The 21,808-nt window shown below is 35.5% G+C and overlaps 1 protein-coding gene across 1 annotated transcript in view; it reads left to right on the forward strand.

The window, feature by feature from the left end:
• The window catches only part of LOC141397573 (uncharacterized), a 173,480-nt gene that overhangs the window by 42,834 nt on the left and 108,838 nt on the right, over positions 1-21,808 (forward strand). The gene's annotated exons all lie outside the window — the stretch shown is intronic.

A 21,808-nucleotide genomic window follows, 5' to 3' on the forward strand; every position in this document is an offset into this window, starting at 1 on the left:
CACTGCATTTTAACTGACCCTTTGGCATTGCATTTTAACTGACCCTTTGGCACTGCATTTTAACTGACCCTTTGGCATTGCATTTTAAGTAACCCTTTGGGGTTAAATAGGAGGCAGTCCAAAGCACGTGTTTTGATACAGGCATTCTGCGGAAATTGAGCAAGCCATTACAAAATATGACAGAACAAATAAAATGCATTATTTGTGTAAAACAAAAATATTAAGAACTTTATTACATTAACACAAATTATGAATATTCTCCATTGAATTCAATCACAAATATGCGTGTTTCCTCCGCTCTCCCTTTGTTCCAAGCTGAACTGTTTTTGCTTCATTTGCTAAATGGGTCGTCTTTCCATCACCAGATAAGATTTCGACATGTACTCCAACAGTACGCCATTCGGAAATTTTCTTCTCTTGAGTTACCGGAAAAATGTTCACAAATGAAATATTACTTAGTTTGTATTAACAAATGTTTGAACATGTTAACACGCTTATCTCTTATTGGAAAATGTATGCCGATGTCTGTAGAGATGTACAAACTAATTTATGTTAATGTAGGGATCTCTAACAACTGCTAATAATATGTAGCGAACGGAGTGCCTTTTTCACGACTCCGTTGGGACTGCATCCGGATGCTGTTAAATTGTGAGGAATTGGAGTGCCTTTTTCACGACTCCGCTGAACTGCATCCGGATGTTGTTAAAATGTGACAAGTGGATGTGATTTTTTGGATTGCATCCAAATGCGGTTAAAATGTGAGGACTGGAGTGCCTTTTTCACGACTCCGGTTGAACTGCATCAAAACATGCCGTGACAGAACTAGTCCACATTGCACTGCTTCCAATTTATTTTGCTGGGATCTGATCATCTATGAAGGTTCCCATGAAGATCACATCCAGACGATATGGAAAGTTTTTACCATTTTTTATATAATATATATATATATATATATATATATATATATATAAACAGCTTTTAGCTCGCATATATAGACAGCTTTTAGTACGTATATACAGACAGCTTTTAGCTTGTCTATATAGACAGATTTTAGCTCATATATATATATATATATATATATATATATATATAGAAAGCTTTTAGCTCATCTATATATAGCTATTAGATCGCCTATATAGGCAGCTTTTAGCTGTGCATATTTTTAACTTCTGATTAAATATCAATCGAAACATATGGCATATGCTAAATGCTTAAATTTTGCATATGCAAAAAATAATATTTGTATATGCAAAATTTATGCGTTTTACATATTTTCTTATGCAACGACTATTTCAATAATAGGCACAAAAATGTTTGTGTGTACAATTTTTCTGTTCAAAATTCTTTTCAGACAAGTCAATAAGATAGGGAAACGTATATCCACAGGCATAACCTTCAAGATACCGAATGTCGGGAGGTATCGTTCTATGGGGGCTATATGAAGGGCTGTACCTATACCGACGAGTTTCAGGTGGAAAGTTTTATATCACCAAGGAGGACTTAATATCATATTTCAGCCATTTCCGAGGGATATTGAGGCCACAACCTTCAATATAGGAAAACTGGGAGGCACCGTTCTATGGGGGCAATATGAAGACCTGGACCTACATATACCGACAAATTTAATTTGGAAAGTTTTATAGCCACAACGAAGACTTAATACAAAATTTCAGCAATTTCAGTGGGATATTTAACAACTCCTTGGATATGGCTTTGTATATGCAAATTGTATGCAAATATGCAAGATATGCAAAACTGTCTGGCCCAAATTTAGGTCGCCTATATAGACATCTTTTGCAATATAATATATATATATATATATATATATATATATATATATATATATATATATACTGTTTAGCTCGTCCACATATATAGCTCGTCTAGACAGCTTTTGCATCATCAATATAATATATATACAGTTTTTAGATCGTCTATATAGACAGCTTTTAGATCGTTTATGTAGACACATTATAGGTCGTCTAGACAGCTTTGCATCGTCAATATAGCATATAGATACAGCTTTTATCTTGTCTATATATACAGCTTTTAGCTCATCTATATATACAGCTTTAAGATCGTCTACATAGGTAACTTTTAGCTTTTCTATTTAGACAACGTCTAGGTAGACAGACTTAGCCTCGTTTATATAGGCAGTTTTATTCGCTGTACATATACAGCTTTAAGCTCATCTATAAAGGATTGCTTTCTATATGGACTCCCTTTAACTGTCTATTAAGACTCCCGTCTAGTCGCTTGCCTCCGACTCGTTTATAAAGACTGGCGTTAGCTCGTCAACCAAAACGTCCTTCACCTCGTTTATAAAGAATTCCTTCAACTCGTCTATAACACTGTGCCACAAATTGGAACTCAAGGTCTGTGCGGTGGAAAATTCCTTTTGGAGATGAAAGCCCTTAGTGAGTATATTAAGAACCCAAAAGGAAATTTTCCCCATAGGTCAAGTTTCTGAGATATCGCGCGATGAATTTTTTGAAATTTCGCCTATGATGCTTGAGAAAATAGCTTTATATCTCTGTTTGCCGTTATTCTAGCTTCGTTTTGAGATTATATGTCTTCAGTCAAATCGAATGGCGAATCTTTTTGTGGAACATTTCATTCTTCTAACTCAATTCCTTTCATGTCCTTTTCGTCCTTTCTTTCTTGAACCGTAGTAAAAGTACCACAAGATGAGATTTTCCACCATCCAAATATTCCACAAAAATGTTGCTCAGAAAATTTTAGGTACGGTTCTCATTGACAACTAATCGATATTGTCACGTTTTCATTGTCTTTTTTGACATTTACCCGGTTTTTGTTCAGAAAAAAACCTATGTTTTGTTTTTCTGTATATTCGTTATTTGTTATGTATTGGTAGGTAGACATACCCATTGGTTATCGCTTATATTGACATCTGGGATGTATTTGAAATATTTATCATATATAGCTCCCGATATGTTGAACACGTTAATGACAAATTTTCTTGGAAAATAGATCCGGTTATCTAATATTTTGAACCGGATATAGCGATATAAATCCCGGATTTTGTACCAATTTCAAGTAACCGATTAAGCTTATATGTATACCATTAGAAAGCTTATAAAATTGCCAATCAGGGAAAATAAATTTTTTGACAGCATCTTACCTGAGTTCGGTGCTAAAACAAAAAAAACCCGTATTCTTGAACCGTTTTTAAGGAAAAATATCACTTCGCGTAAATATGAAGATAAAAGCTTGGTGGGTGAAATATTCTTTTGCCGATGAAAGTCGAAGAAGTTAATATTATGAACCCGGAAGGATTCATTCAATATCGATTAGTTGTCAATGAGAACCGTACCTAAAATTCTCTGAGCAACATTTTTGCAAAGACGTATAGTAATAAAGACCCGAACAAATGCATTTTCCAAAAACATATGCTAATAGTTCCACATTTTGGTTACAGATGGCTACACAACTCACTGGAATTGATAACAGCAATGCCAATCGTTTTTGATTCTTATTTCTCGCGGCAGAAAACATTAACGTCGTGTTTTGTGGCTGAAATTTATTTCTTCACTATTTTTTATTTTTTATTTAATAAAAAAACAAAAGTCAACGCCGTAAAATTTGAGTTTTAATGTTTTTCTTGTCAATATTCCAATGAATAACAGTTTTCGTTTAACAGAATGTTGCTATGATATCGTAGCAACAGAGGTTAACTCCCTCTACAGTTAATTTTTCACAATTGACTTTTCCTATCTTATAATATTGACATCTTTGATTTTTGTGGAATATTTGGATGGTGTAAAATCTCATCTTGTGATACTTTTACTACGGTTCAAGAAAGAAAGGACAAAAAGGACATGAAAGGAATTGAGTTAGAAGAATGAAATGTTCCACAAAAAGATTCGCCATTCGATTTGACTGAAGACATATAATCTCAAAACGAAGCTACAATAACGGCAAACAGAGATATAAAGCTATTTACTCAAGCATCATAGGCGAAATTTCAAAAAATTCATCGCGCGATATCTCAGAAACTTGACCTATGGGGAAAATTTTCTTTTGGGTTCTTAATATACTCACTAAGGGCTTTCATCTCCACCGCACAGAAACCTTGTTGCACAGTGTAATAACTCCATCTAGGTAATTGTCTTATGATTGATAGATCTAACAATTGTTTTTTTTTTTTCAGTCTTCATGTTAAAAATTTATCTGTGCTTTGTGATTGTTTATGAGCATTTTACGATTACACATGCCAACAATTTAATAATGCCTGAAATAAGTGTATTGAAATGTAAAATATTGCTATAAAGCTTAGCAAAGATTAGCATCGGTGTTTTTGCGGGGGTAGATGATTGTCTTTTTCTACTTCTTTTACTTTATGATTTGGCCGATTTGCCTAAGAAATTGTAACAATAAATTGAAAACAAAAAACAAATTAAATAGAAAATTATTTTGTAAACAACCGACGAAGGCAACAAACTAACAAATTGAATACTTAAATTAGCAATAACAACAACTTCGACTGCAAAGTAATAAAACATTAGAAATAAAAAAACACACACACATGTGAGCAGTCTTAAGCACTTTCACTTTGAGTAGCAAGAAATGTTCAAATTGTAGAAAAAAATAAATAATAAACAGAGCAATGCGCGCCTGCGCAATATAGTTGGCGGGGCGAGTTGTATTTTTGCTGGGTATAGCTATTTGTTTGTCATTTTGTCATAGCTTGTGTTGTTGTGGGGAGGGCAGGGGGCAGATGGGGATTAAGTACATGTGTGTTTGTATAGTTTCTGCTTTAAAACATTTAATATCTAAACACAATTTTAATGGCTTATTTAACTGAAGCAACAACAAAAAAATAAATTAACTGTCTCCATTAATAGTTTTATAATTATGCCGAAAATTACAAAGTAGCAGCCGCTTAACTGGCTATTCAACATGGTAATTTTGCACTTGCGACACGCCACAACTTTGAGTGTCATAATCTTTTTTTTCATTTTTTATTATCACAAACTTATGTTTGGCTCTGAAGTTTATCTTTAGGGTATACACAGTGGAGAGATAGCAAAAAAGAATTTCTCTAAAATATTGAATAACTTATTCAGGAACCTCTAGATATGGACCTGTGTAAGGTGAAGAGAAAAAACCACCAACATCCCATAATGGAAAACGGGGACTTATCTCATAGCAAGGAACACTTCCCCGATCGTATGATTCTTATCGCCGTCCGCGATATATGTATGGAACATACAAAATACGTTGCCATATATAGAAGAGTTTTACAACTATAACATTATATGGCATTATTGATGGCATTAGACTAAAGAAATGCTATGTTATTTTGCAGGAGTTTTGTATACTTGACCTCCTGCGAGCAAGCTAGGCAATGCGTTACAAGAGTATACGGCAATCCGTTGCAATGCCATATATCCAGGAAATATATATTTTTTCAAATTTATTCATCACAATTATCTGCATTGCTATATATTGTTTACACATTGTCCACGAGTCCACTGTAAAACAAATAAAATAACGTTTATAATAATGCCAGCCTACCAGTCCCCCCTCAATTTGCCAACATTTATGGCATGATCGACTTTATAGTTAACCCCCCCCCCCCCCCCCAATTCCAAAATCCACAAGAGTCTTTAGACAGGTAGACAATCAACAATTCATCTGTGTTTTGTAGTCATTTTGTTGACAAGTCTGGCCATAAACATCCAACTATGACAAAAAAAATCCAGATCAACTTTTCCACATTTCTTCAAATGTTAAAATAAAAACAACAACAGTGTTTGGTTGAAAACAATTTTGTGTTTGTTTTCAAGCGGTTAATAATACAAAAATAATTTTCTGCAACAATTTGCAAAATGTCTTAAAAATATTTTTTTTTGTACAAAATATGAAAGCCTAAACGTTTAGTTTTTTTACTTTTTTGGCGAAGTGGAGAAGTCACTTCACAATTTTCCAAATGCCATAAAAATCTAGTGCAAATTGTTGTAACGCTAGACCCGATTTGCTGGTGTAATAGTAATGATGATTTATATTCCTACAGGGAATTGTCATGTGTGTGAAGTGAATGGCCAGTAAGTGACAGTTATAGTGTTTGTAATTAGAAATGTTTCAATGTAAGTTTTTTCTAATAAATTTTACTCAATTTACGAACAGACTTTCCTATTACATACGCTCTTATTTCTCAGGATTGAATATAGACGAGTAGAAGAAGGACTTCTAGGCATGCTTAACAGAACCATTATATGTTACCGCAAGCCAAATTTTATACATCTTTATTGATGACCAGATGATGGTTTTTATAGACGAGCTAAATGGATTCCTTAAATACGCGCTGAAGCGAGTCTTTAGAGGCGAGCTGAAGGGATTATTTATAGACGAGCTGAAGGGAGTCATTATAGGCGAGCTAGAGAGAGTATTTGTAAAAGAGCTGAAGGAAGTTCTTTATAGACGCGCTGATTGTCTTTATAGACGAAATGAAGGGAGTGTTTATAGACAAGCTGAAGCGAGTCTTTATAGACGATATGAAGTGAGACTTTATGACGAGCTGAAGCGAGTCTTTATAGACGAGCTGAAAATAAGGGAATCTTTTTGACGAGCTAAAGAGAGTCTTTGTAGGCCAGCTTAAGGTAGTCTTATAGCTATCAGAATGGAGTCTTTATATACGAGATCAATGGGGTTTATAGATAAGTTGAAGGGATTATTTATAGACGAGTTGAAGGTAGTCTTTATAGACGCGTTGAAGGGAGTCCTCATAGGCAGGCTGAATGAAGTCTTTATAGACGAACTAAAGTGAGTTTTTGCAGATTAGCTGAAGGGAATCTTTATAGGAGTTGATAGGAGTTTTTATAGACGAGTTGAATGCAGTCTTTAGAGACGAACTTAAGGAAGTTTTTATAGTCGGCCGTATTTATAGACGAGTTGAAGGTAGTGGTTATAGACGAGCAGAGGCGCGGAACAATTGACTATTGAACCAATGATAAATCAACAATGGGTAAAAGATGAATTAATAGATTTTACGCAACCTGTTTTGGGTTCCTGGTATCGGTACAGCTTCAATGCTTAAACTTTACAAAATGGATCTCACTCTTCTCAGCAAAGTGACGAGGCGAAACTTCATGTCATCTCTACTGCCGCCTATTTCTTTAATTTCAGTTTTACCGTAGGAGAAGGCTGCTTTCAACTGAGCATAATTTTTTATCAAATCCTGCACAAAGAAGTACTCACGGTGCGCCTGAACCAACATTAAATGACAGAAGATTGCTCCTGAGAAGTTTTTGCTGATTCTGAAACTACAATGTTCATAGAAGAGAACAATAAAAAAACCAGTAGGAAAAGACCAAAGTCGGGCGGGGCCGACTATGTAATACTCTACACCAGTCGAAATATGTAACAAGTAAGAAAAGCGTTAAGTTCGGTCGGGCCGAACTTTTTATACCTTCCACCACAAATTTCAGCCATTTCGGTGGATTAATGTGGCCACAACCTTCAAAATACCAAAATTCGGAAGGTACCGTTCTATGGGGGCTATATGATGGCGTGGACCTATACCTACAAATTTCTGGGGGAAAGTTTTATACGCCTAAAGAAGACTAAATACCAAATTTCAGCCATATCGGTGTGATAATGAGGCTAAAACGTTCAAAATATCGAAAATCGGGAGATATTGTATTATGGGGGCTATATCAACACGTGGACCTATATAAACATTTTATGGTAGAAATGTTTCTTAGCCTCTGGAAACACAAAATACAAAGTTACAACCGATTCTTTGGTCAAATGGGTCTAATACATTCAAAATCTATTAAAATGACGCGTACTTTATAAGGGGTCTTATATGGGGGCTATACCAAAACGTGGACCTATATAACGCAACTTTGGTAGGAATGTTTTCTGGCCTCTGGAGACACAAAATACCAAATTACAACCAATTCTGTTGTCAAATGAGTCTAATACATTCAAAATATATTAAAATGACGCGTACTTTATATGGGGCCTTATATGGGGGCTATACCAAAACGTGGACCTATATAACCCAACTTTGGTAGGAATATTTTTTGGCCTCTGGAGACACAAAGTACCAAATTACAACCAATTCGGTGGTAAAATGGGCCAAATATCTTAAAAATTCCTTAAAACGACGACGCGTCACGCGTCATTTTGTATGGGGGCTATACGAAAGCGTGGACCTACATAGCCCGCTTTCAATACCAAAAGTCCTACGTAAATATAACATATTTTCCCAAAATTTCATCAACCTACGTCAATCCGTTCGGACGCTAGAGTGATTTCCACAGACGGACAGACAGACAGACGGACAGACGGACGGACATGGCTATATCGATGTAGAATTGCACGCTGATCAAGAATATATATACTTTGTGGGGTCTACAATAATTATTTCGAGTAGTTACAAACGTAGTGACAAACTTAATATACCCCCATCCTATGGTGGAGGGTATAAAAATGGAATAATTAGTTTTTAATTAATATGAAAGCTATACCAAAATTCGGGGCTATATCAAAACGTGGACATATGTATGTCCATAATTCTTGGTGGAGAAGTTTTTTAATAACCCAAAACAAACATTAAAGTAAATTTTTGTGAACTCATTAATCTCCAAATGGCAAATTGGAGCCATATTTGGGGAAAATCGTTAAAATACCTAAAATCGGGAGGTACCGTTATATGGGGGCTACAAAAAAACATGGACCTATTTTAACAATTTTAAGTGGCGAAATTTCGTGGCCACAGTTCAAGCAAAAAATGTGGCTAAGATCCCTAAAATACCTTAAATCTGGAGGTATCGTTATATGGGGAGCAATTTCGCGGCCATTGAGAACCTCAAATGTAAAATTTCAGCTAGTTTGGGCAAAAAATGTTGCTAAGATCCATAAAATACCTTAAATCGGGAGGTATCGTTATATGGGGACTATACCGAACCGTGGACCTATCTTGACAATTTTTAGTGGAGCAATTTCGCGGCCATTGGGAACCTCAAATGTAAAATTTCAGCTGGTTTGGGCAACAAATGCGGCTAAGATCCTTAAAATACCGTAAATCGGGAGGTACCGTTATATGGGGGCTATACCAAAACTTGGACCGATATAGCCCATCTTCGAACTTGATCTTCTAAAAAAATGGTATTCGCCATGGTATTTTCAGCGAAATCGGTCAACAAATGCGACCTGTATGTTGCGAACGGACGGACGGACATGCATAAATCGACTCAGAAAGTGATTCTATGTATATCCCTAGAAGGAACTATGGGTCTATCTCGCTTCCTTTTGTATGTTACATACAAATGCACTAACACATAATACCCCTTACCACATAGTGGTGTAGGGTATAAAAATCGGAGCGCTTTTTAATGACTCCATTCCATTCCAGTATGCCCGACAGCATTTTTGATAGTAAGTGTAATTTTTTGAAAATTTGAGAATGTACATATGTATATGTGAGTTTTTAATGGCTGATAAAAAATCGAAACTGTTTTGATTTAAAAATGAACCCCCATCAATCTGGTGAATTGTGTTTATTTTCAAATTGTCAATATACAATTTTTAAAAAACAAATAATAATGCCGGGCATACACTATGTGCATGCAGGACAGCAACCGATGAACCCTTGTGTAAGTGTGTGATTGAATAGTGTGTGGCATTCCTTCAATCCATATTGCAAAAATGATGAATTTTCCTCCAGAACTCGATTTTGGGTTGAAGTTTTCCAAATTTTTAATTTCCTCAAAAATAATATTTGTTGTTTTCAAAAATTATTTGTTGGTTAATTGGAAAATAAACAAAATTCATCGGATTGAAAGGGGTTCATTTACAAAATCAAAACTATTTTGATTTCAATCCTGCCAATACTACTCCCAAATACATTGACAAAAACTTCAAAATTTACTAATACTATTACAAATGCTGTCCTGCATGCCCATAGTGTATGCCCGGCATAATGCTTGTGAAGGAACAAAGAAAAATATAAAATCAATTCATTTTTGGAGGAAAATTTCAAGATTTCGAGTGTTGACTGTAGGCATGGCAGAATTACTAAGGTATTGGTATCACATCAGCTGTTCGAATATGAGTGTGAAGTGTAATTTCCCCAACAACATAAAGAAAGTATTGACATCACTACCTTGGTAATTGTGCGATGACTGTAGGCGCTTTCCTACACACTAGTCATGCACTGGATAGTGAATGGAGGCATTTAAAAAAACTCGGGGTCAAAGTTCACATTTTTTGGTTTTTTAGGTTTTCACGATTTTGCTTGGAAACCAGAAATCCTATCGAAATGGGACTAAAGTGTCATGACTGCAATTTCACATAAACTTATATATCTCAAAAATCCTAGGAAAAAAATTATAAAATTCAATCTTATAGAGAATTTTTACAGCTATAAGATTTTCTCTAGGCCCATTCCGAGAGGACTTACGGTTTCCAAGCAAAATCGTGAAAACCTAACAATAAAAGCTCAAAATGTGACCTGAACTTCTGTACCTCAAAAATGGTACAACCTAAGAACAATCATAAAAGTCAATCCTCTACAGAACTTTTATAGCTACAACATTTTCTTTAGCCCTATTTCGATAGGACTTGCGATTTCCAAGCGAAATCGTGAAAACCTAAAATAATCATAAAAATGTGAACTTTGACCCCGATTTGTTTAAAATGCCTACAGCGATTTTTTCTTTTTTTTGGGATTTTTCTCATCTATGAACATTGCTGTTTTAGAATCCGCAAAATCTTGCCAGGGTAAGCGGTTTTAGTTATTGTTAGTTAAGGTGCACCGTGCATGACATTGTTTTATAAGGAGGCGAGTGCATTGTCCCAATTTGAACTTTAATATCTCAAAAATGGTAAAACCTACGAAAATATCAGAAGTTTAATCTTGTAGAAAATTTTCACTGCTACAACGTTTCCAAGCAAAATTGTGAAAAGCAAAAAAAAAAAAAAAAGATAATAATAAAAAAAGTGTGAATTTTGACCGCGATTTATTTAAAAAGCGCCCCTGTGATCTTTTTGTTTCTTTTTTATTTTTCTCATCTATAAAAATGTAGTTTCAGAATCTGTAAAAACTTCCCGTGTGTAAGCTCCTTTCATTTAAAGTTGGTTCAGACCGTGTACTTTGATGGTTGAGTCTACCCATGATGCTCATTATCCATGACAATGCGAAGAAAGCCATCCAGCACATGATTCTGAACTTGGGTGTGGGGTGGTGACCTTCCTCTTTGAACATTCGCTGTCTGTCTTTTTTCCGGTATTTACGCTTGTTGTAGTAGCGAAAAGCATCACCACAGGTTGAACACACCTACCACATTCTGCACTCCTTCTACACGGAGGAAAAAAGGCCTCTCTAACATATGTCCCAAACATATTTTGCAGCAAACATATATATGTTCGCAACAGTCCCAAACATAACATATGTTGGGGTCCCGCAAACAAATATGTATATGTTTTGGTGCAAACAAATATCTGTTTGGGTGCAAACAAATATCTGTTTAGATGATATATAAATACAAATCCAAAATCCACAAAAACACATACACCAAGGTAAGGCAATGGGTCTCCCGAGAGCGTAAATTTACTCTCGCTCACATCCTGTGTAGACTCTAACTGGTGGTTACCGAGAGTAAATTTACGCTCACGGGAGACCCATTGCTTTACTCCAGGCGCGTAGATGCATACAAATTCCAAATAAAAGAAATAGTGTCACACTCTTCGAAAGGAAAACAAAAAAAAATATTTATTATAAAATATAGAAACATTGTTGAATGCTTCTCGTTAGTTGTAAATTAAGACACATTCTCTTCAAAATTTGAAATCAAATGATTATATAATATAATAAATAGGTTATTACCCAGCAAATTCGGATCCATTAGTCATTACGTAACCCATTACAAAGTAATGTAAACAAGCTTCTTTTCTCATTACAAGTAATCTGAAAAGTAATGGGATACTTCTTAAAAAAATTACAAGGCAAACCTACTTACTTTGCTCCTCACTAAGTAATGTGGACGGTGGCACAGTGAATGTGTGTCCGACTATAAATCCTAGGGTTGTGTGTTCAACGCTCACTGTCGGCACGCGAGTTTTTTTTTTTTAATTAAAAAATAACAGTTCGTGGTGCACATGTGCACTGCACATTTAAGTTCTTAAGCAACCCTTAATGTTCGTGTGCGTGGCATAGTATGTAGTTTCTTTGGCTAGAAATTAGAAGGTTCGTGTGTTCAACTCGCACAGCGAGCGAAATAAAATAAAGTAAAATAAAAGTAAGAAGTGTGATGAAATAAAAAAATCTCTACATCAACTGTTCTAAAAATAGAATTTTTTTCAACTTACTTTTCAACTTCTAGTGGCCACAGAATAACTAGTTATTCTAGTGGTCATAAAATAACTACAAACTGAGTGCGATATGCCCTTGTAAAAATAATGGGGAAGAAAGGGGGTTTGCGAGTAGTTACGGCTGCCAAAATCCCTTACAAAACCCATGATTTTGGAAGGACTTTTTTTTGCTGGGTACCAATATTACATGCGATTTCTTCCTTGCCCAATAAAATATTTCTATTCACCTTTTTGATTCAATTATTATATATATTGGGCATTTAATTTACTAAAAAACACCATTTCTTTAAGAAAACCCTAACACTGATTTATTCACTCACTTTACCATCTTTATTCAACGACTGCATTGAGGAAGCTGAAGAAAAATGTCTTTCTCGCAAAAAGAACAAAAATAATTCATACCATTTATTTCTTTTTCTCTTCGCTTGCTAGGTTTAACTAACTGTTACAGAAAAAAATGACTGCTTGTTGATGAATACATCGCAACAACAACAACAAAGAACGGAACACACGTGTTTGGCCGTTTATCGCATACACACCACCAAAACAAAAATAAACTTCTTCACCCTCCCGTCGTCGCTTCTACGTCTACTATTACACCATACACACAGCTCTTTATTATGAAATTAGCGAGAGGCCTGTTGTTACGATCTGTGACAAAAATGCTCTCTCCTCCCACAAAAATATCTTGGTGCCCAAACAAATAAAATTGAGATATGTTGCAAAATGTTGCAAACATATATTTGTTTGGAGCCAAACATAATATTTTTGGCTTCAAACATATATTTGTTTGAAACCAGTCCCGAACATATATTTGTTTGGATCCCAACATATTTCTAAAATAAATGTTTCCTGTGTGTACAAATCAATTATACGAACATGGAATGTAATAGGACCTTGCCAACAATGGTGTAAAGAGAACAATACTTTTTTTACATTATCATTCTTTTTTGGGCAACTGAATACCTGGCTATCTCATCAGCAGTCGAACTTTTGAGTCATTAATGACCATCTTTCCCAGCTTCTTCATGAAAGTAGGCAACACATTAATCATCATTAATCAACAAAACGTTGTTAACTGATTTATAATGAAGGATTGAGTGGAAGATAGAAAAGTGTGTCAAAAATGTGTGTAACTATGACACTGCCAAAAGGCATATCATTTACCAAATATCTACCTTTAAAAGGAAACCAAAAATGGCAAATGCGTTTTAATCTGTGTGCCGCCACGCACACACAAAATGTCAAATGTCACATCACTTCAAATAATTTGACAAATTTTTCGACAGTTTGACACACAAACAGTAGGTTTGGATGGGGTACCAAAAAAAAAAGCAAAACTCCGAGATTGATTCGCACAACTATTTAAGTTATGTAGACATTTACACCACCATAAATGTTCAAACAACTGAGATAGACATTTAAGCGAAAATATGATTGATTTTAAAAACTCTAACATAAAATATCACACACATAAGAAAACAAATATTTTGCATGACAGCCAACCAAGTGGAGGTGGCGCGGCATTGGTATCTTTAAATTCAAAACAACAACAAAGTGGTAAATCATATGATGAACATTTTAACCTAAATGCGGCAAAATTCTTTTGTTCACCAGTTTTTTTTTGTGATTTATGTTCGAAATGTTGAATAAAGATTTGTATGTTAGTGTGGTAGGTAGGAGGTGGCAGTAACATCATGTCATGATAAAATATTATTGTGTATTATTTTTCGTTTCGCTTTGTTTCTTGCCAACACTTAAGTTTCATAAAAAGACTTTCTACAAACTAGATCATAGGAGTTAGTGTTCCAGATACAGTTCTAAGAGTTATAATAAATGTGGGAAGTATTGATGTTTATATTTTGAACATCTCTCTCGAGAAAAAGAAAAAAGAAAACTAGACACAGAGGCGTCAGTTTGGCAAAACCCGGAGATGAAATGTTTAGACGTTTAATAATGACATAGTATAAATAAAAATGGTGATTTTTGTCAAATCAAACATCTATCATATACACTGAGGAAAAAAGGCGTCTCTCACATACATATGTATGTCCCAAACATATTTTGCAGCAAACATATGCATATATGTATGTATGTTTGAAGCAGTAACATATGCTTGGGTCCTGCAAACGAATATATGTTTGGGTGCAAAAAATGTATGTTTGGGTGCAAAGAAATATATGTTTGTTTAAATTCTTGTACGAGTGCCCTAGTGTTCCCATGTAAAAATAATCACTTTTACGGTCAATTTGTAACTAGTTACTACTGCCAAAACTTACTGAATAAAGTCGTAACTTCGTAATGATTTGTTTGCTGGGATACTTCCCTTCTGGACTATTTTATATTGACATGGAAGACTAAATACTAAATGTCAACAATTTCGGTGGGAAAACATATACCCCCAATGTAGACTAAATACCAAATTTGAGAGATTTCCTTGGGATATTGAGGCTACAACCTTCAAAATATCGAATATCTGGAGGTACAGTTCTATTGCGGCTATTTTATATCCCCAATGAAGACTACATACCAAATTTCAACCATTTCGGTGGGATATTGAGGCCACAACCTTCAAAATCCAAAAATCAGGAGGTATCGTTCTATTAGGGCTATATGGCGGCCTTGTGGCATATACCTACAAATTTCAGGTGGATTGTTTTATATACCCAACAAAGACTACATACCAAATTTCAGCCATTTCGGTGGGATATTGGGGCCACAACCTTCAAAATAACGAAAATCGCTATATGGCGGCCCTGACCTATCCCGACAAATTTCAGGTGGATAGTTTTATATCCCCAACGTAGACTACATACCAAATTTCAGCCAATTCGGTGGGATATTCAAGCTAAATCTTTCAAAGTACCGAAAATCGGGAGGTACCGTTTTATGGGGGCAATTTCAAAATGTGGACCCATACCGACGAATTACAGGCGGAAAGTTTTTACCCGAAACGAAGACTAAATATGTACCAAATTTCAGCCCATTCTGTGGCATATTGAGGCCACAACCTTCTAAATACCGAAAGTCGGGAGGTAGCGTTCTATGGGGGCTATATGAAGGCGTGAACCTATAACGACAAACTTCATGTGGAAAGTTGTATACCCCCAAGGAAGACCAAATACCAAATTTTAGCCATGTCGGTTTGTTAATGAGGCAATAACCTCCAAAATACCGAAAATAGCCAGGTACCGTTCTATTGGGGTTATATCAAAACATCGACAGGTATATCCCATTTTCAATACCAAACATCCTGGGAGTAATAAGAACTTCCATATCAAATTATAAAGCTCTACTTTCAAAATTGTAGCCTGATTCCAACAGACGGACAAACATACGGACATGGTTATATCGACTTAGAATTTTATGCTGATCAAGAGTATAGGGCCTTCGACGAATATTTCGATGTGTTATGGTATAGCCTATTAAATTATGTTGGTACCCAAACAAAAAAAAAAAATTGATCTATCTCAAATTATTACAAAATGTTGCAAACATATATTTGTGTGGACCCAAACATAATATGTTTGGATCCAAAAATATATTTTTGTTTGCAACCAGTCCAAAAAATATATTTGTTTGGATCCAAAATATTACATATATATTTCTGCGTGTACCAACCAAGGTTTTCTGTAAATAGTAGACCTTTGACGGTGCTTCGTAGAGAGAACAGCTTCATAGCAAAGACGCTCCAAAGGTCTTCTGTACATAGAAGACCTTCCAAAGTCCTTCTGTAGATAGAATACCTTCTAAATGTTTTCTTTATATAGAAGGCCTTCCAGAGGTTTGGATCCAAACATAATATGTTTGGACCCAAACATATATTTTTTTGCAACCAGTCCAAAAATATATTTGTTTGGATCCAACATATTCCTAACATATATTTTTTTCAGTAGATAGAAGACCTTTTAATAGTCTTCTGTAGATAGAAGACCTTCCAAAAGTCTTCTGTAGATGGAAGACCTTCCAAACGTCTTCTGTACATAGAAAACCTTCCAAAGGTCTTCTGCTTCTGTAGATCTTCTCTAGATATAATACCTTCCAAAGGCTTTCTGTAGATAGAAAACCTTCCAAAGGTCTTCTGTAGATAAATGATCTTGCGAAGGACTTTTGAAGATGGAAGAGCTTCCACAGGTCTTCCGTAGATGGAAGACCTTCCATAGGTCTTCTGTAGATAGAACACCTTTCAAAAGTCTTTTGTAGACAGAAGACCTTTTAAAGGACTTCTGTAGATAGAATACTTTCCAAAGTCTATCGACCTTCCAAAGTCCTTCTGTAGATAAATGACCTTCCAAAGGTTTTCTATACATAGAAGACCTCCCAAAGCCAAAGGTCATCTGTACATAGAATACCTTCTAACCGTCTTCTTTACATAGAAGACATTCCAAAGGTATTCTTTAGATAGAATACCTTCCAAAGGTCTTCAGTAGATAGAAGACCTTTTAAAAGTCTTCTGTAGATATAAGACCCTCCAAAAGTCTTCTGTAAATGGAAGACCTTCCAAACGTCTGCTGTACATAGAAAACCTCCCAAAGGTCTTCTGCTTCTGTAGATCTTCTCTAGATATAATACCTTTCAAAGGCCTTCTGTAAATAGAATACCTTCCAAAGGTCTTCTGTAGATAAATGACCTTGCGTAGGCCTTTTGCAGATAGAAGAGCTTCCACAGGTCTTCCGTAGATAGAAGACCTTCCATAGGTCTTCTGTAGATAGAACACCTTTCAAAAGTCTTTTGTAGACAGAAGACCTTTCAAAAGACTTCTGTAGATAGAATACTTTCCAAAGGTCTTTCGTACATAGAAAACATTCTAAATATCTTATGCTGATAGAAGATCTTCGAAGTTTTTCTGTAACTAGAAGACCTTCTTCAGGTCTCTTAAGTTCGTCGGGACAAAGAGGTCTTTTATAGATATAAATAATTCTAAAGGTTTTCTGTAGATAAAATACCTTTCAAAGGTTTTTGTAGATAGTTGACCTTGTAAAGGTCTTCGGTAGATAGAAGACTGTCTAAAGGTCTTCTGTAGATAAATGACCTTCCAAAGGTTTTCTATACATAGAAGACCTTCCAAAGCCCTACTGTAGATAGGAGACCTTCCAAAGGTTTCTTTACATAGATTAAAGATCTTCTGTAAATAGAAGAACATCCAAAGAACTCCAGTAAAAAGTTGACCTTCCAATCATCTTCTGTAGATAAAATACCTTCCAATGGTCTTGCAAAGACCTACTGCGGACAGAAGATCTTCCAAAAGTCATTTCAAAGTTCTTCTGTAGATAGAAGAACTTCTATAGATTTTCTGCAGCCGGAAAACCATCTAAAAGTACTCTGCAGGTATTCTGCAAATAGAAGCTCTTTCAGAGGTATTTTGTAGATTAAAGGCCTTCTTAAGATTTTCGTAGATAGAATATCTTCTAAAGATTTTCTGTAGATTGAAGACCTTCTTTGTATTGAATACCTTCCTATTTAGTGTCACTTTTAGCTGAAGTCTGCGGCGTTTGAAATTCTTCTAAAGCCACCGATATCGCCAATTAATAGTGTAGGGTATTAAATTTTCAGTGTCGCAACATCGTGTTGTAATTAATGAAATTGTTTCAGTTTTTTTCATTCTGCAATTTTAGGTTACCAGCAAGTAACAAAAAAAAATAAAAAAAAGACTAAAATTTTGTGTGCTAATTTGGTGTCTCTTTTATTATTTGCTGTTACAGGAAATATTGTTATTAACTTCGTTCTATATGAATGAACTCATATGTATGTGTGTCCCCGTTCACATGAAAATGAAGAAATGAAAAAAATATATTTCTGTCACAAGTGAAATGAAATAATATTTATTATTAACACTTTTCAGTGAAGTCAATGACCCAATAACCAGCTGCTGTTATACGTATACGAGTATATTTACGCTAAATGTGGAGTATGGAATAAAATTGGCAACCATTGAAGAAAAAAGAAATAACACACACTCACAGCACATGGAGAAAGTGTGATATTATTGAATGTTGGCAATTAGGGAATTATTAGAGGATTTTAACAAAACAAACAAAAAACATGATGCGTGGTGTGGGAATACTTGAAATAACCCTAAATAATAAATTAGTAATGTAGATGCATATTTTTTTTTGGAAAAGGAAGTTCCCATTTCTCCACAAATTTAATGACAGTTCTTTTTGCCATAATTGTTTAAAAAATAATTTGCGTCATTTGTGTTCTACCAATTTTGTTGAATTAATTTCTCTCTGTAATCTAAATAAGGTAATCCGGGAGAAACTTTCATTTATTTGCCCATAGGTGGTCAACCGGTTTCGACTGCACTGTGTGATGGCAACAATTTATTGAAATAACAATAAATGCGTACACAAAAAACAACAATAACCACATATTTATTAGCATACACCATTTTTTTGTTGGATAAATAATAACAGTTCTTTTGTTTCCGATCTGATTGGAAATCGTTTAATGTCCAAAACAGTCAAATGAAATATGGTGTTAATTGATTTCACAATTTTTGCTTTTGTTCAGTTATTTCTAGGGAATTAAAATAAATTTTTTTGAGATATTTTTGTAGATTTTGGTAGAAGCAAATTTGTGTTGCTATTTTACTATGCATTTGGAAATATTACTCTCTTCTTCTAGTACAAGGTAGTAGTTGTCAAAATCTAAGAGATGGGAATTCCTTGAAGAAGAACCACTAACCCAATGATGAATACAAAGAGAGCATTTGTATGGTGAATCGTACGAAAAAGGCAAAAACAAGTGGCTACGCGATTGGGAATTCGGAAACTTTCATTGTACAATTATTATTAGAAGACGAGATATAAAATCAGTCATGTGATTTGTGACCTGTCGTTGCTACTAAAATTTTATTTAAAACAAGTAAGAACGGCGTTAAGTTCGGCCGGGGGGAACTTTTTATACTCTCCACCACCAATGTATTGAAGTAAATATGGAAAGTTTATACCCACAACGAAGACTATCAAATCAAATTTAAGCCATTTCACAACCTTTGAGGCCACAACCTTCCAAATACCGAAAATCGGAAGGTAACGTTCTATGTGGACTATATGAAGAATTTCAGGTGGAAAGTTTTAAACCCCAAACGAAGACTAAATACCAAATTTCAGCCATTTCAGTGGTATTTTGAGGCTAAAACCTTGAAAATACTAAAAATCGGGAGGTAACGATGGGTGCTATTTGAAGACAAATTTCAGGTGGAAAGTCTTATGCCCCAACGAAGACTAAATACCAAATTTCTGCCATTTCAATCGCATATTGAACTGCAAAATACCGAAAATCGGAAGGTGCCGTTCTATGGGGACTATATGAAGATCTGGACCTTTACCGACAAATTTCAGGTGGAAAGTTTTTTACCCACAACGAAGACTTAGTATTAAATTTCAGCCATTTCAGTGGTATATCGAGGCCACAACCTTCCAAATACCGAAAATCGGAAGGTAACGTTCTATGTGGACTATATGAAGAATTTCAGGTGGAAAGTTTTAAACCCCAAACGAAGACTAAATACCAAATTTCAGCCATTTCAGTGGTATTTTGAGGCTAAAACCTTGAAAATACTAAAAATCGGGAGGTAACGATGGGTGCTATTTGAAGACAAATTTCAGGTGGAAGGTCTTATGCCCCAACAAAGACTAAATACCAAATTTCTGCCATTTCAATCGTATATTGAGGCTATAAACTTCAAAATGCCGAAAATCGCAAGGTGCCGTTCTATGGGGACTATGTGAAGATCTGGACCTTTACCGACAAATTTCAGGTGGAAAGTTTTATACCCGCAACGAAGACCTAGTATTAAATTTCAGCCATTTCAGTGGTATATCGAGGCCACAACCTTCCAAATACCGAAAATCGGAAGGTACCGCTCTATATAAAGACGTGGATCTATTTCGACAAATTTCAGGTGGAAAGTTTTATATGCCGTTCTACCGACAAATTTCAGGGGGAAAGTTTTATACTTCCAACGAAGTCTAACTACAAAATTCCGGCCATTTCAGTGGTATGTTAAGGTCACAACCTTGAAAATACGGAAAATCGGCCACAACCTTCAAAATACCTTAAGTCGGGAGGAACTGTTCTATGGGGGTTATATGAAGACGCGGACCTATACCGACAAATTTAAGGTGGAAAATTTTATACCCTCAACGAAGACTTACTACCAAATTTCAGCCATTTCGGTGAAATATTGGGGCCACAACCTTTAAAATATCGAAAATCGGGACGTACCGTTCTATGGGGGCAATATGAAGACGTAGACCTATACCGACAAATTTCAGGGGAAAGTTTTGTACTTCCAACTAAGTCTATGTACTAAATTCCAGCCATTTCAGTGGTATGTTGAGGTCACAACCTTGAAAATACCGAAAATCGGGAGGTACCGTTCTACGGGTGCTATATGAAGACGTGGACCTATACCGACAAATTTAAGGTGGATAGTTTTATACCCCCGACGAAGACTTAATACCAAATTCCCGCTATTTCAGTAGTATATTGAGGCTAAGAACTTGAAAATACCAAAAATCGTTAGTACCGTTCTATGGGGGCTATATGAAGACGTTGACAATCGACAAATTTCAGGTGGAAGATTGTAGACTAAATACCAAATTTCAGTCATTTGCTGAGGATCGACAACAAGGGTCTTTGCTACGGGCGACAAAAGCGAAATCGGTCTGTACGATTCACATTCGGTCTGTCGATTCACCAGACTTCACCGAAGTTTGAGTTTGGTGCATGTGGATGCGACAAACACCACACATCGTCACCATAAATGCCGGAAGACGTAACCCACAAAACAAAAACTTTACAGGAGAAGCAAAAAACTGTATAAAATGAAAAACTGTTTTATAGAATAATTAGCTTATGCGGGTGAGTATTTGGCGTATATTAATCATATACGACTGGGAGTAAGTAATGAAACTGAAACCGCGAAAACGCTCGGTTTCCGGATCCGTTATTACAACAACAACATCTGCAATATTATCCCATTTTCCGAAATGTCATTTCTTGAATAAGATCGTTATTTTTGAGCGAAGAAGCTTCAAATTTTGCCAGAGCATGTATTTTGGCTTTATGTATCAGATTCCATCAAAAAGAGAATTTCGATTTTCATGTGGTTACGTCTTCGGGCATTTATGGTGACGACATATATGTAAATATTGGTCCTGGGTTTTCCTCCGTCCCGACACGGACCAAAAGAATTGGGAGCAGGCATTCCGATGTATGCTGCCCCCAACGCAGAAAAAACGATACTAGTACACTGAGGTGGTTGCCACTGGTCATAATCCGGGTGTTGTGTGGTTTCGGATCAATCCGGTATCGAAGAACCCGCCGCCGTGGATTGTCGTCTGTTGTTGGCATGTTTGTGCTTCGAAATTTTTCTTTAAAAAGCAGTACTTGGGTTACTACCTTCTCAAGGTGGCATTGTCATTTTCTTTTCAATATTGTGAAAATTAAAAATTGT

This window comes from Musca autumnalis, unplaced genomic scaffold, assembly GCF_047663935.1.
Source record: "Musca autumnalis isolate F117 unplaced genomic scaffold, ASM4766393v1 scaffold_3, whole genome shotgun sequence".
NCBI classification, from domain to species: Eukaryota; Metazoa; Arthropoda; class Insecta; order Diptera; family Muscidae; genus Musca; species Musca autumnalis.